This window comes from Aphelocoma coerulescens, chromosome 2 (assembly GCF_041296385.1).
Source record: "Aphelocoma coerulescens isolate FSJ_1873_10779 chromosome 2, UR_Acoe_1.0, whole genome shotgun sequence".
Taxonomy (NCBI): Eukaryota; Metazoa; Chordata; class Aves; order Passeriformes; family Corvidae; genus Aphelocoma; species Aphelocoma coerulescens.
The window spans coordinates 73,522,515-73,532,529 of NC_091015.1; positions in this window are offsets into that span (position 1 = coordinate 73,522,515).

Below are 10,015 nucleotides of genomic sequence, written 5' to 3' on the forward strand. Positions count from 1 at the left end.
GTGTGGTTTCAGTAAGGATTTTTAAAGCCCACCCACATAAGCTACAGTTTAATAGCCTGAGGTGGTAAGTTAGGAAATAGAGAGTTGCCCCAAGGGGCACCGCCTTTGGCTCGCACAGTCTATGCGGGGTGCGGACAGCAGCCATGAAGAGTTGACAGACAAAGGACCTGGAGCATCACTCCGTCATTTCCAAGACTTCCCATGGAGCGCCACAGCTTTTCAACAGAAAGACAGGTGTTTGTGATTTTTTTTTTGCTGTATTTTTAACCTTTTTTGCAGTCAGTTTGATAGTATCAGTGTGGCTGTTCTAATTTTCCTTGAGTTTCAATTATATTTGAAGCAAATTGTGAAAGACAGTTGCTGCCTTTATAGACAAGTGCTGGCCAGACCCACTTACAAAGAGCTTCAGGTTAAAGTATTAGGGTCTCTACAGCTCTCCCTTCACAATACACAGATGTGCTTGGTGCAGGTCAACTTGGTGAGGGATTCATGTTGGTGTTTTGAGTCAAAGTCTTGATCCTGTTCTGTTTGCACAGCTTCATCAGCATATGGGTGGTTCTGCTGCTACTTGGCTCAGGCATCTATAAATCCCAGCTGTAACTCAATATGAATACTACCTGAGTCCTACTCCCACCCTGTAAGACCACTGAGCATTCATTCCATCCTCACAACAACAGCTCTTTTAATTAACTTCTCTCATACGTCACTCCTGTCCTTACAGACTTGCAGCTAATGAGCCAGCAAATCCACTTTGGGATTGCTTTCCTCAGTGAGCACTGGGACAAATCTTGTAGATGCCACAAAAAGTTGTGATGAGAGTATTCATGCTGGAGACATTGGAGAAGTCGTGGGATGGCCTAAAGAAATTCTGTTTTCTACATGGATTCAGGAGCTTCTGGAGAAGAGGTGGAGAATTAATTAGGCTGAGGTTTTTTCTTACAGTCCTTTTATTCTCAGCAACTGTTCAGAAATCAAGGATGTGTCTCCTTCAGTTTAGTAGCTGCTCTTACTGCTTTAGAAGAAAAGGTTCCTCATAACAATGTCTCCCTGGGAAACCTCCTTTACAGTTGGTGACCCAGCTTCATTTAGTGTTTATTGCTTTCTCTGCATTGAGCAAACTTAGGCCTCGAGACAGCTGTGGATTGAAAGTGGCTTCTATATCCTTTCAGCTGCTTCTGGACCTGCCCAGGAACATCTGCTGTGCTCTAAGTGACTGCCCGTACAACTCCTGTCCTCCTGGAGAGGATGCTCCCTTGAGTGTGACATGGAGGGAAGAAAGCAAACCCAGAGAAGCTGGCTGGACACAGAGGAAAACTCTCATCATCCTGTCAGGAAGTGGTGCAGGACTGTGCCTCTATGGTGAGCCTGTGGCTCATCACAGAGTTGTTCTACAGTGGCACATTCTGGCCTTAGCCTATGCTTCCATTATCAAAAATAATAAAATTAACCCACCTCAAAATTGAAACACTGCCTTCCCCCACACATACGTGGAGCGCTCTTTTTTTTTTTTTTGCTTGAAGGACTAAAAGAAATCTACTTTGCACCCAGGCATGAAATATCATTTAAAAAAAAAAGTCACATCACCAAAACAGGATTTTTTTTTTCTAAAGTGCCTCTGCCTGATGGGGTTTTTGTTTTCTCTAAAACAAGAGGCTGCTGTCAGCCCTCTGCATTCTCCCAAAGCTAACTGGAAAAAAAAATAGTCCTTTCTTTCTTAAGGCAAATAACCATTATCCAGAAAAGCCTGGACACCCAGCACTGCTTCTCCTTTTATTTCTCACCCACGAGCAGTCAGATTGCTTCAACATTCATGCTGTGCCATCTAACAAATGCTTGCTAGCCACCTGTGTGGATATCTTTAAAACAGTAACTTTAAAAAACACCCACCAGCATCCAAACATATGGATATGTGCCTGAGGGTTGGATACATTCTGTACATACAGTTATTCTCATGCCTGGTGCAATCTGATAGTCCATCTATGCTGTTGCAGGGACACCTCCCTACATCCTCCCACAGGCTCCTACACAACAGTTCAGGATCAGCCAGTGGGTATCAGTGCTAGCCACAATCTAAATTCTCTTTATCATCTCAGTGTTTGCACTTATCATGCAACCCTGATTGATAAAGATAGAGCTGACATAAAGGAATTGTATTTCAAAGGAAATGCATGAAGCCATACAGATGATGGAAAGGATGGGTGCATGTCTGTTGCCACAGGGGAACATCACTTCACAAACCTCTCAGCAGAGCAGGTGAAGCCACTTTTACCAACTCTGGCTATTCGATTAGAAATATCTTTTTATTTATTTTTCATATTGCTCCAGCTGTGCATGCCCACATAGCATGAGGCTGACTTGAGGAGCCTGAAAATGTTAGCATTAAAGCTCAAAATAGAAGCAAACCACTCCAGATCCCAAATCTCTTCTCTACAGGTGACAGAATCACTGCCTAGAAAAGTGCTTCTTTTCCCACGCTTGATTATAATTTTTCCATTAAAATGAACTAGCTTCTTGACAGAAAATAGTATTACCAATAGAGCTAAGCCTACTTATTCCCCATTGCTGTATTTTCACTGGGAAAAAAAAAATTAAAGAAAATATTTTTGCCACATACTTCACTGAAACCAAAATATTTCTGACATACATTTCATTGAAAACCAAAATTTTTTGACTGGAAATATGGCTGCAGTCCCTCAGGAGACGTGCTAGTTCATTGACTCCCTTTTTCCCAAGGGAGTCTATGCAAAGAGAGTGTAGAAAAAAAAATCCACTCACATTTGCACAGACTCTGTATTTTTCCCTTTCCTCAGACCACATTTACTGGCAGTGCAGACAGCAGGCGAAGGACATCCCTTCTCATTCCCCAAGCACAATGAAGCGATGCTCACTACGCATCGCGAGGTATAACAATGGCCGTGACAGTCACACATGAGAGACCAAGAAGCCAAAGGAAATTTTCCCATAACTCTTTCCTAACGGGGCTGTGCCATTTCCAGCCTGCACAACAGCATCTCCTTCCCTGCAGCACTGACAAGACAGGGCCCACAGCGCCTGGACCACAGCTCTCTGGATAGCAGCTATTTTGCCCAAAGAAAACCGTCTCACAGTTTTTCAAGCTCCACGTATAGATGAAAAATTGTGGATGCCCGTCACACCTCATGACTCACTTTGGGGCACTGGCACATCCATGAAGTGTACTCAGAAATGCCTGTCACTCTGCATCTCCTCTGCTCGGCTGACAGCCTAGTAAGGGGCTGGACTCTAATAAACAGAAGATAGCACAGTGGCAGCAGCATCCAGCCAAGGTACCTATCATGCCTTTAAAGACAGACACACACAGAGGGTTTCTGTATTGACCATAATTAAAAATTGTTTTCAGTCAAAAAAGTAAGTGGCAACTGAGGTAAAAAATTGCTGTGGTATGCAGGTGTCTAAACAAGCAAAATAACAGGATTTTTTAAAGCATGGTGGCATCTACCACCCCTTAGAAATAAGCTGACAAGAAAAGCAGAAGAAAGACAAAGAAATGCTCATCAAAATAGAGGAAAAGAAGGATTTAGGGATTTATGTTTGCCCAATAGTCAGCTACACAAATTGCTTGTGAAAAAGTGTTTAAAATGTTTTAAAATGTGTTTGAGGCATATCTAGGCTTGCTTATTTGCCAGGGAATAATATTTATGCATTTCTATCTGTTCTGTTCTAAATCACCCAAAATAGACTGTAATGTTGCTAATAAAGCAATATGAATCCAAAAAAGAGCAGGAGCAGAAAAAAAAAATCCCAAATTAAGGAAATAAGAAATAAAAGACATGGATGTGTTCTGAAGCTGGGACTAATTCATGCAAACAAACAAATCACCAAAAGCACGCTAAAGAAGGAGGAAGGAGAAAACATGTGGTGTAGAAACTACCATGTGTCCATAAGAGATTTATCTCAAGAATCTCTCAAGTGCCAAGTGTTATCTGTCTGCTAGGAATGTAGGGATATTTAATCAACATGAGCCATTAGCACAGTTTCTCCAAACAAAGAACCAAAGATGAGAGAGACCAAATGGAAACCCGTGCGATTTTCTGTTTCTCCCAAGGTTTACAAAATTCCCCTGGGAACAGAGCCAGGAAAGAAGCAAAGATGGTGCTTTCTCAACAAAAAAAATAGAAGCTGAGAAATGCCTGGGCTAAACTTGAGAGATTCAGGGCCAGGTTGTGACCATCATTTCATAGCTTGGTACCCATGCCCACTGCCCTCCATCCTGCCGGCCTGCATGGCTTCACCTCTGAGCAAATCTTTTAAGGTTTGGTCACTTTGGAAGAAGCTTTGCCTTAAAGATAAATGCAATGTTTTGCTAGGTCATTAACTACAGATCATGACTGGACTGTAAAAAGATAAATTTCAGCATGGGAAAAAAATATAAGGGGTAATTCGTGACACTCACTTTCCTACCTCAGCCACCAAAATGGAAGTAATTTCTGCTGGGTTTGCAACACAAACATCAGGTCCTTGCTGTAAGGCTAAAAGCAGCTTCAAATGCTTTGTTCAACTCTCATTTCAGCAAGGCAAAGATATTAGACAAACAGTCAAGCACAGATCACATTCTGCTGTCCCCTAAACTCACATAAATTTATATGGAGCATCTCCACTAGCTTCCATCCCCGCCTCTGCCTGTGGGCTACAGAGAAGGATTGGGGTCTGAGATTTTAAAGTTTCTTGTGAGAACCAACATTCTGAAGCAATCCTAGCAAATGTGTGAAAGAAATCTCCTTGACTCCTTTCTCCCCTAGCAACAAGGTAGTAAACTCCACGGATAGTAGTCTCCCAAAAAATAAGATAAAGGATAAAAAAAACACTAAGAGCTATCAGAGAACAGATAAAACAGCATGAAATGAGAGGACAAAAAGGAAATACAAGGACCTCAAGACCCTAGCAGTGCTCACTAGGCAAAGTGAGAATGGAATAAGTCTCCATTCTTTTACTACCCATTAAAATGTGTTTGTTCCCCCCTACTGACCATCTTATTTGATTTTCTTTTTTTTCCTGGACGATTTTCTGTGATAATGACTGAAAAAACAAGAATAAAAGTCTACTTGGTCTCCTGGGCCTTGGCAGAATTATTTTAAATTCGGCAGAGCAGGGAAGAAGGAGGGAAGGTTTGCATTTTCTGTTTGAGTCTTGGGTCTTCTTCTAGTACACAGCAACCCTCCATTATTTCAAACATGCTCATTAGGTGCTGAGCTAAAGGTAACTATAATGAAATTAAATTTTCTATCTAACACCAAGGTGCATAGGTTTCTGGGCAGCCAGCTCCTTGTCACCTTTTCTGTGTATTGTGGCTAAGTATGAATATTAATGACCTGTTAGTTCTCCTCAGCCTCCCCTTTCCCAATTTATTCACAACTATTCTGTCTTTCTGCAATGAAAGAAGGAAAAAAAGAGAAGGGCTAAATATAATTAGCTTCTCTATGAGAAGCCCTCAGTGTGCTCTGGCATCAGTGACTGAGCCTCCCACCTTGCTAGTGGACAATGTACTGATGAAGAAAATAACCTTTAAATAAGACAGCGGTTTCATTATCTTCAGAAGCCCTGACAACCTTCCGAGAGCTCTGGAATGAAAATAAGATTTCTTGCTCATGTTCCTGGCCATGAAATAATCTTGCACAGCCTAACAATAATTGTTTTACCCAAACTTGGGTCACACATTTCTTGATTGAAAATCTGCACTCTCATAGAGAGCGAGGACAGAGGGTTTGGTCTAAAACTACCAGTGCTAATAAGAATAAGGACATCTCCCCTCTGCCAAGCCATCACTTCCCTAGAGCTTGCAAATTAGCTCTAGTACTGGAGTGGGAATCCATAATTATCAAGCCATAGACTTGCTACAGACTGCCAACACCAGTTCCTCAGGAGAAGTCTCCTTTTATCAATCCCAGGCACAGTGAGGGCACAGCAAGTCAATGTATTCCACCACAGGCTGACCCCAGCTAGGGGGACAGAGGCAGAGAGCAGATGTCACCACACCCTGTTTTCTCCTTCCAAAGTTGCAACATCTCAGAGAACCAACTCCAGGGCAGCACTTCTCCACCAAGGAAGGCAGGATAACCTGCAATGGAAAACTGATCACAGGATAAGGTGCCCTACCACCAAACTGGAGAGAACTTCAATGGGGAGGGAAGTGCACCAAAGAGGCAGCTCAAAAAACAAGTGGTTGCACTCACTAGCCTAGCCAGGAGCTGCCACCTCAGCAGAAGGAAGACAAAACCTCTCTTTCTTCAGCTTGTCTGTTTTTCCTGGGCTACATCACCACAGGATCAGGTTGAGTCCCACCAGCTCTTTGATTCCCAACCCCACTGAAGATCACCTGTACTGAGGCCCAGTACATCAAGATCATCCATTTCCCACCTTCCCTTCACCCCAAAAAAAAAGCTGGTCACCAGGACACTGTGAGGACCTTCTCAGTGCCACGATTCATCCCTCATGCCCAGACAAGTTCAATGGACTGGTTCATAGCACACACAGATACCCCGTTCAGCTCTCCAAATGGGGGTACGTGTCACTGCATCTTGAGGTCCAAAAGCACACTTCTCTTTTCAGCCCCACCCCCAAAGGTACAGGCTTGCATGGAGTGTGTCTGCATTTGAACTGATGAGTGCTCCCCAAAATAGAAGACAAAAAGCTTATTCCAGTAATCTCCAAATTATTTTATATTAATAATGATTTGCATTAAAAATTAATTCCCTTTGACTCTATTCACACCTCAGTGGTGTTTACTGACTGAAAACATGCTGGTAAATGTGTTTGCTGAAGAAACATTCCCTTCACTGGCAAATTTTAGGCAAATATTTGTGGTAAGCCATTTTCAAAACTGCAAACCCAAATATTTACCCCAGAAAAAGGATTCTAGAAGTCCACTCGCAGGACAGAAACATACCACACAACTTCTGTCTCCAGCCAGCCTGACAGGCGCCCAGCAAAGACAAAGAATCCTTCAGAGGGGTACTGGGGCTGGCTGATAAAATCCCAGCTTGCTTACAAGCAGACCAAAACCCAAAGGAGAGGAAGGACAAAATTTATGAAGCAATCATCTCATGGAAATTATTTTCTCAGTGTGCCTATCACATTTGGTGAAAGGAGGAAGTACATGCGAGACCTGACACAGCTCCACTGAGGTTGAGGTGGAATGGGGTTTATTCCCTTCTGTTTCTGTGGCAATGAACAGCAGCAGTGCTCCCTCAGATTGTGTTTTTTCAGGTTATATGTGCTCAGAAGGAGGGTCAGCTGGATGGTGGCCACTAGACCTCAATTAGATATGAAAATACTATGTCAATGGAAAGTTATACATAGCTGCAGAAATGCCTTTACGCCTGCACAAACGAGAGAAGAAGAAGGCAGCTTAGAAAGCAAATTTTATACTACATCCAAGACAAGCATCTATAATATATGTTTTGTTTGGTATTTACACAGAATCTATCTGAAAACGAAGGTGCCTTTAGTTGCCAAGTGTAGCAGATGTGTTTTCTGCAATCTACTGCCAAAAAGTAAGTTAAGAAAGGAGAAGAGGGAAGTTCAGCTCCTTCAGCATGGAGAGCATGGTGTCCAAATACTTCAAGTCAACCCACTTGCAATAAATTTAAAGTATTTAACTCAGACGGCTGAGACTGCAGCTGATTATTTTTAATCTCGACAATAGCATGACACCCAAATGGCAAAGTTCAGCCTTCCTGGAGGGCACCTTTGCCTCTTGCCTGTAAGGAATATGTGGGAACAGCCAGAAGACCTACCCTGGGTCAAGCCTGAGAAATGGCAGAGGCAGGACTTGTTTGAGGGCTTTGCTGCAGCCTCCTCCAAATAGGTGGTTCAGGCTACCGAAAAACCTGATCCCGCAGCCCAGTCCTGCCTGACCAGTCCTCCCCACTGCTCCTTCTTGTAGGGTCACCACAGAGGACAGAGCTTGACCCACCTTTGGCACGATGTCCCCTGAGCAGTGCACAGCTCCTTCCAGTTCAGTACCTTGATGGGCGAGCAGAAGGAAATGTACATTGCTACCAGCCTGGTGCAAGAGACGTGCTGCACTCTTAAAAAACAAAGGATTTTATTTTTTTGAGTTCTCAGCCTTTCTGTTTTTCATGACCTAAAATTTCATTCTCAAAGGACTTCCTTGAAGGCATTTTAAGCAGAACTACACATAAAAAGCCCAAATGGCTGACAGAAGATCAATAGTGTTTTTCCCAATGCAACCTGTGAAAAATGGTATTTTTAATGTGCACTTTTAACCTCTCTCAGACTCCCTGTCTCAGTGACGACCACATAGCATATGGTTCTAGCCATCAGAAGAATTAAACAAGTATCTACAAAGATAATGAAGCAGTAAAACCTGCAATAGAGATTAAACTCTCTGGAAACTTGTAAGTGGAAAAGGTTTAGAATAATGCTACATTGCAAATTGGAAAACAATCAGAATATAATTTTGTTTTAAAGCAGACGAGAATTTGAAGAGACTGTGAAATTGTAGAAGAATTTGTAATGTACATAAGGCAGAGGAGTTGGTCATGAAATTTTGGGAGGGCTAACCTATCCTTGCCAAGGGAGCAGAGGGTGATCAGTATCAGCACCAAAACATCCAGTCAGAGCCTGCTGGGGGAACAAACTCTTGGTGCCGCCACAACAAGAGTTTGCCAAGCAAAGAAAGTCACCCATTCTGGACCAGTGTTCACACTCCTCCAGCAATGTAAGCACTGGAAAAAGTTCAATGCACCTAGCAGGGAGCAGGAATACAGAGTTCAGAGCTGAGACAGGGGGTGCAGCCTGCTAGGCAGTTCTCTCACCATGCCATGGACACAGCACCATAAATAACCAGATGAGGAGAAAGGTTTGCATCCACAGCATTTTTTCTAGAGGCAGGCACAAGTCACGGGACACGGTATCTTTGCAGAGGCCACATTTGCACAAAATTCATGTGGGAGGAAGGCAGAGTCTGGCCCTGCCTATCGCACCTGGTGCAATCTCAGATGGGAGAGAGCCATCTGAACTCCAACATGACTTCAAGTGGCACACTGTCAGACATCTGCAGGGACATGCTCTGAACCACAGCATGGCAGAGAGCCTCTCTGATTATCCATGGATGGTGCACGGCTGAGAATGCCCCTTTTCCTGTTGGCCCTGGGGAGGGCAGATGTGCACAAGCACAACTTTCTGAAGATTTTGCAGGAACCTATGCACCAGTTGTGCTGCATGGAAGTTCTCATGTCAGAGCTCTGGAAAGGTTCCTAATTGCTAATTTTGCCAAGATTGAGAAGGAAAAACCGTAGTACATGCGTGATGCAAGAGCCACAAAACTTCCCTACTGCAATACCATAAAAAAAGTATTTTAGCCTCTGATAAAGGTTCCCAGCTTTTTAAGGCCTTACATACATTAATAAGCTTAATTATTTGTGAGTCTCTGTAGCCTAATCATTAACATTTGCAGTTAATGCAAATGTCACTCACTATGGTTGCACCTACATTACCTGCTCAGCTATCTACCACAGAGTCCGGGGGTCCTGAGGGATCATGGTGTACTCTGCTCTCACTGGGCCTGGATTTTCCTTGCAGAGACTATTGTGCACTAGAGTTTCATCCTAAGAAAACGTGTCCCCAGGCTCAGGAACCCCAAAGTGCTGCTACATTCAATAATATGCTAAATGTAAGGACAGAAAACCTCACCAAATGTCCTACAAGCCCACACAGAAAGGTGGACTCTCAAAAACACCTTCCATTGGAGGCCAGCAAAGTGAATAAAAATATTTTTTCTTTATTGCTTAAAAAGGGATGAATGCTATTGAAAATGGAGTAGCCAGTAACAGTAGTAGCAGTAGACAACATTTGCTGGGATTAAACTGTAAAGCAATATTTGCAGGAAACTACACATTGATTCTGACTCTGCAAGCCTCAAAAACTTTCCCGGGTTGTGAGTCCAAGCTTCCACCTTGACCCCACCAGAGCTGATGGAAATGGACAGTGCTGGTTATTCAAGAAGCTCCTGTTT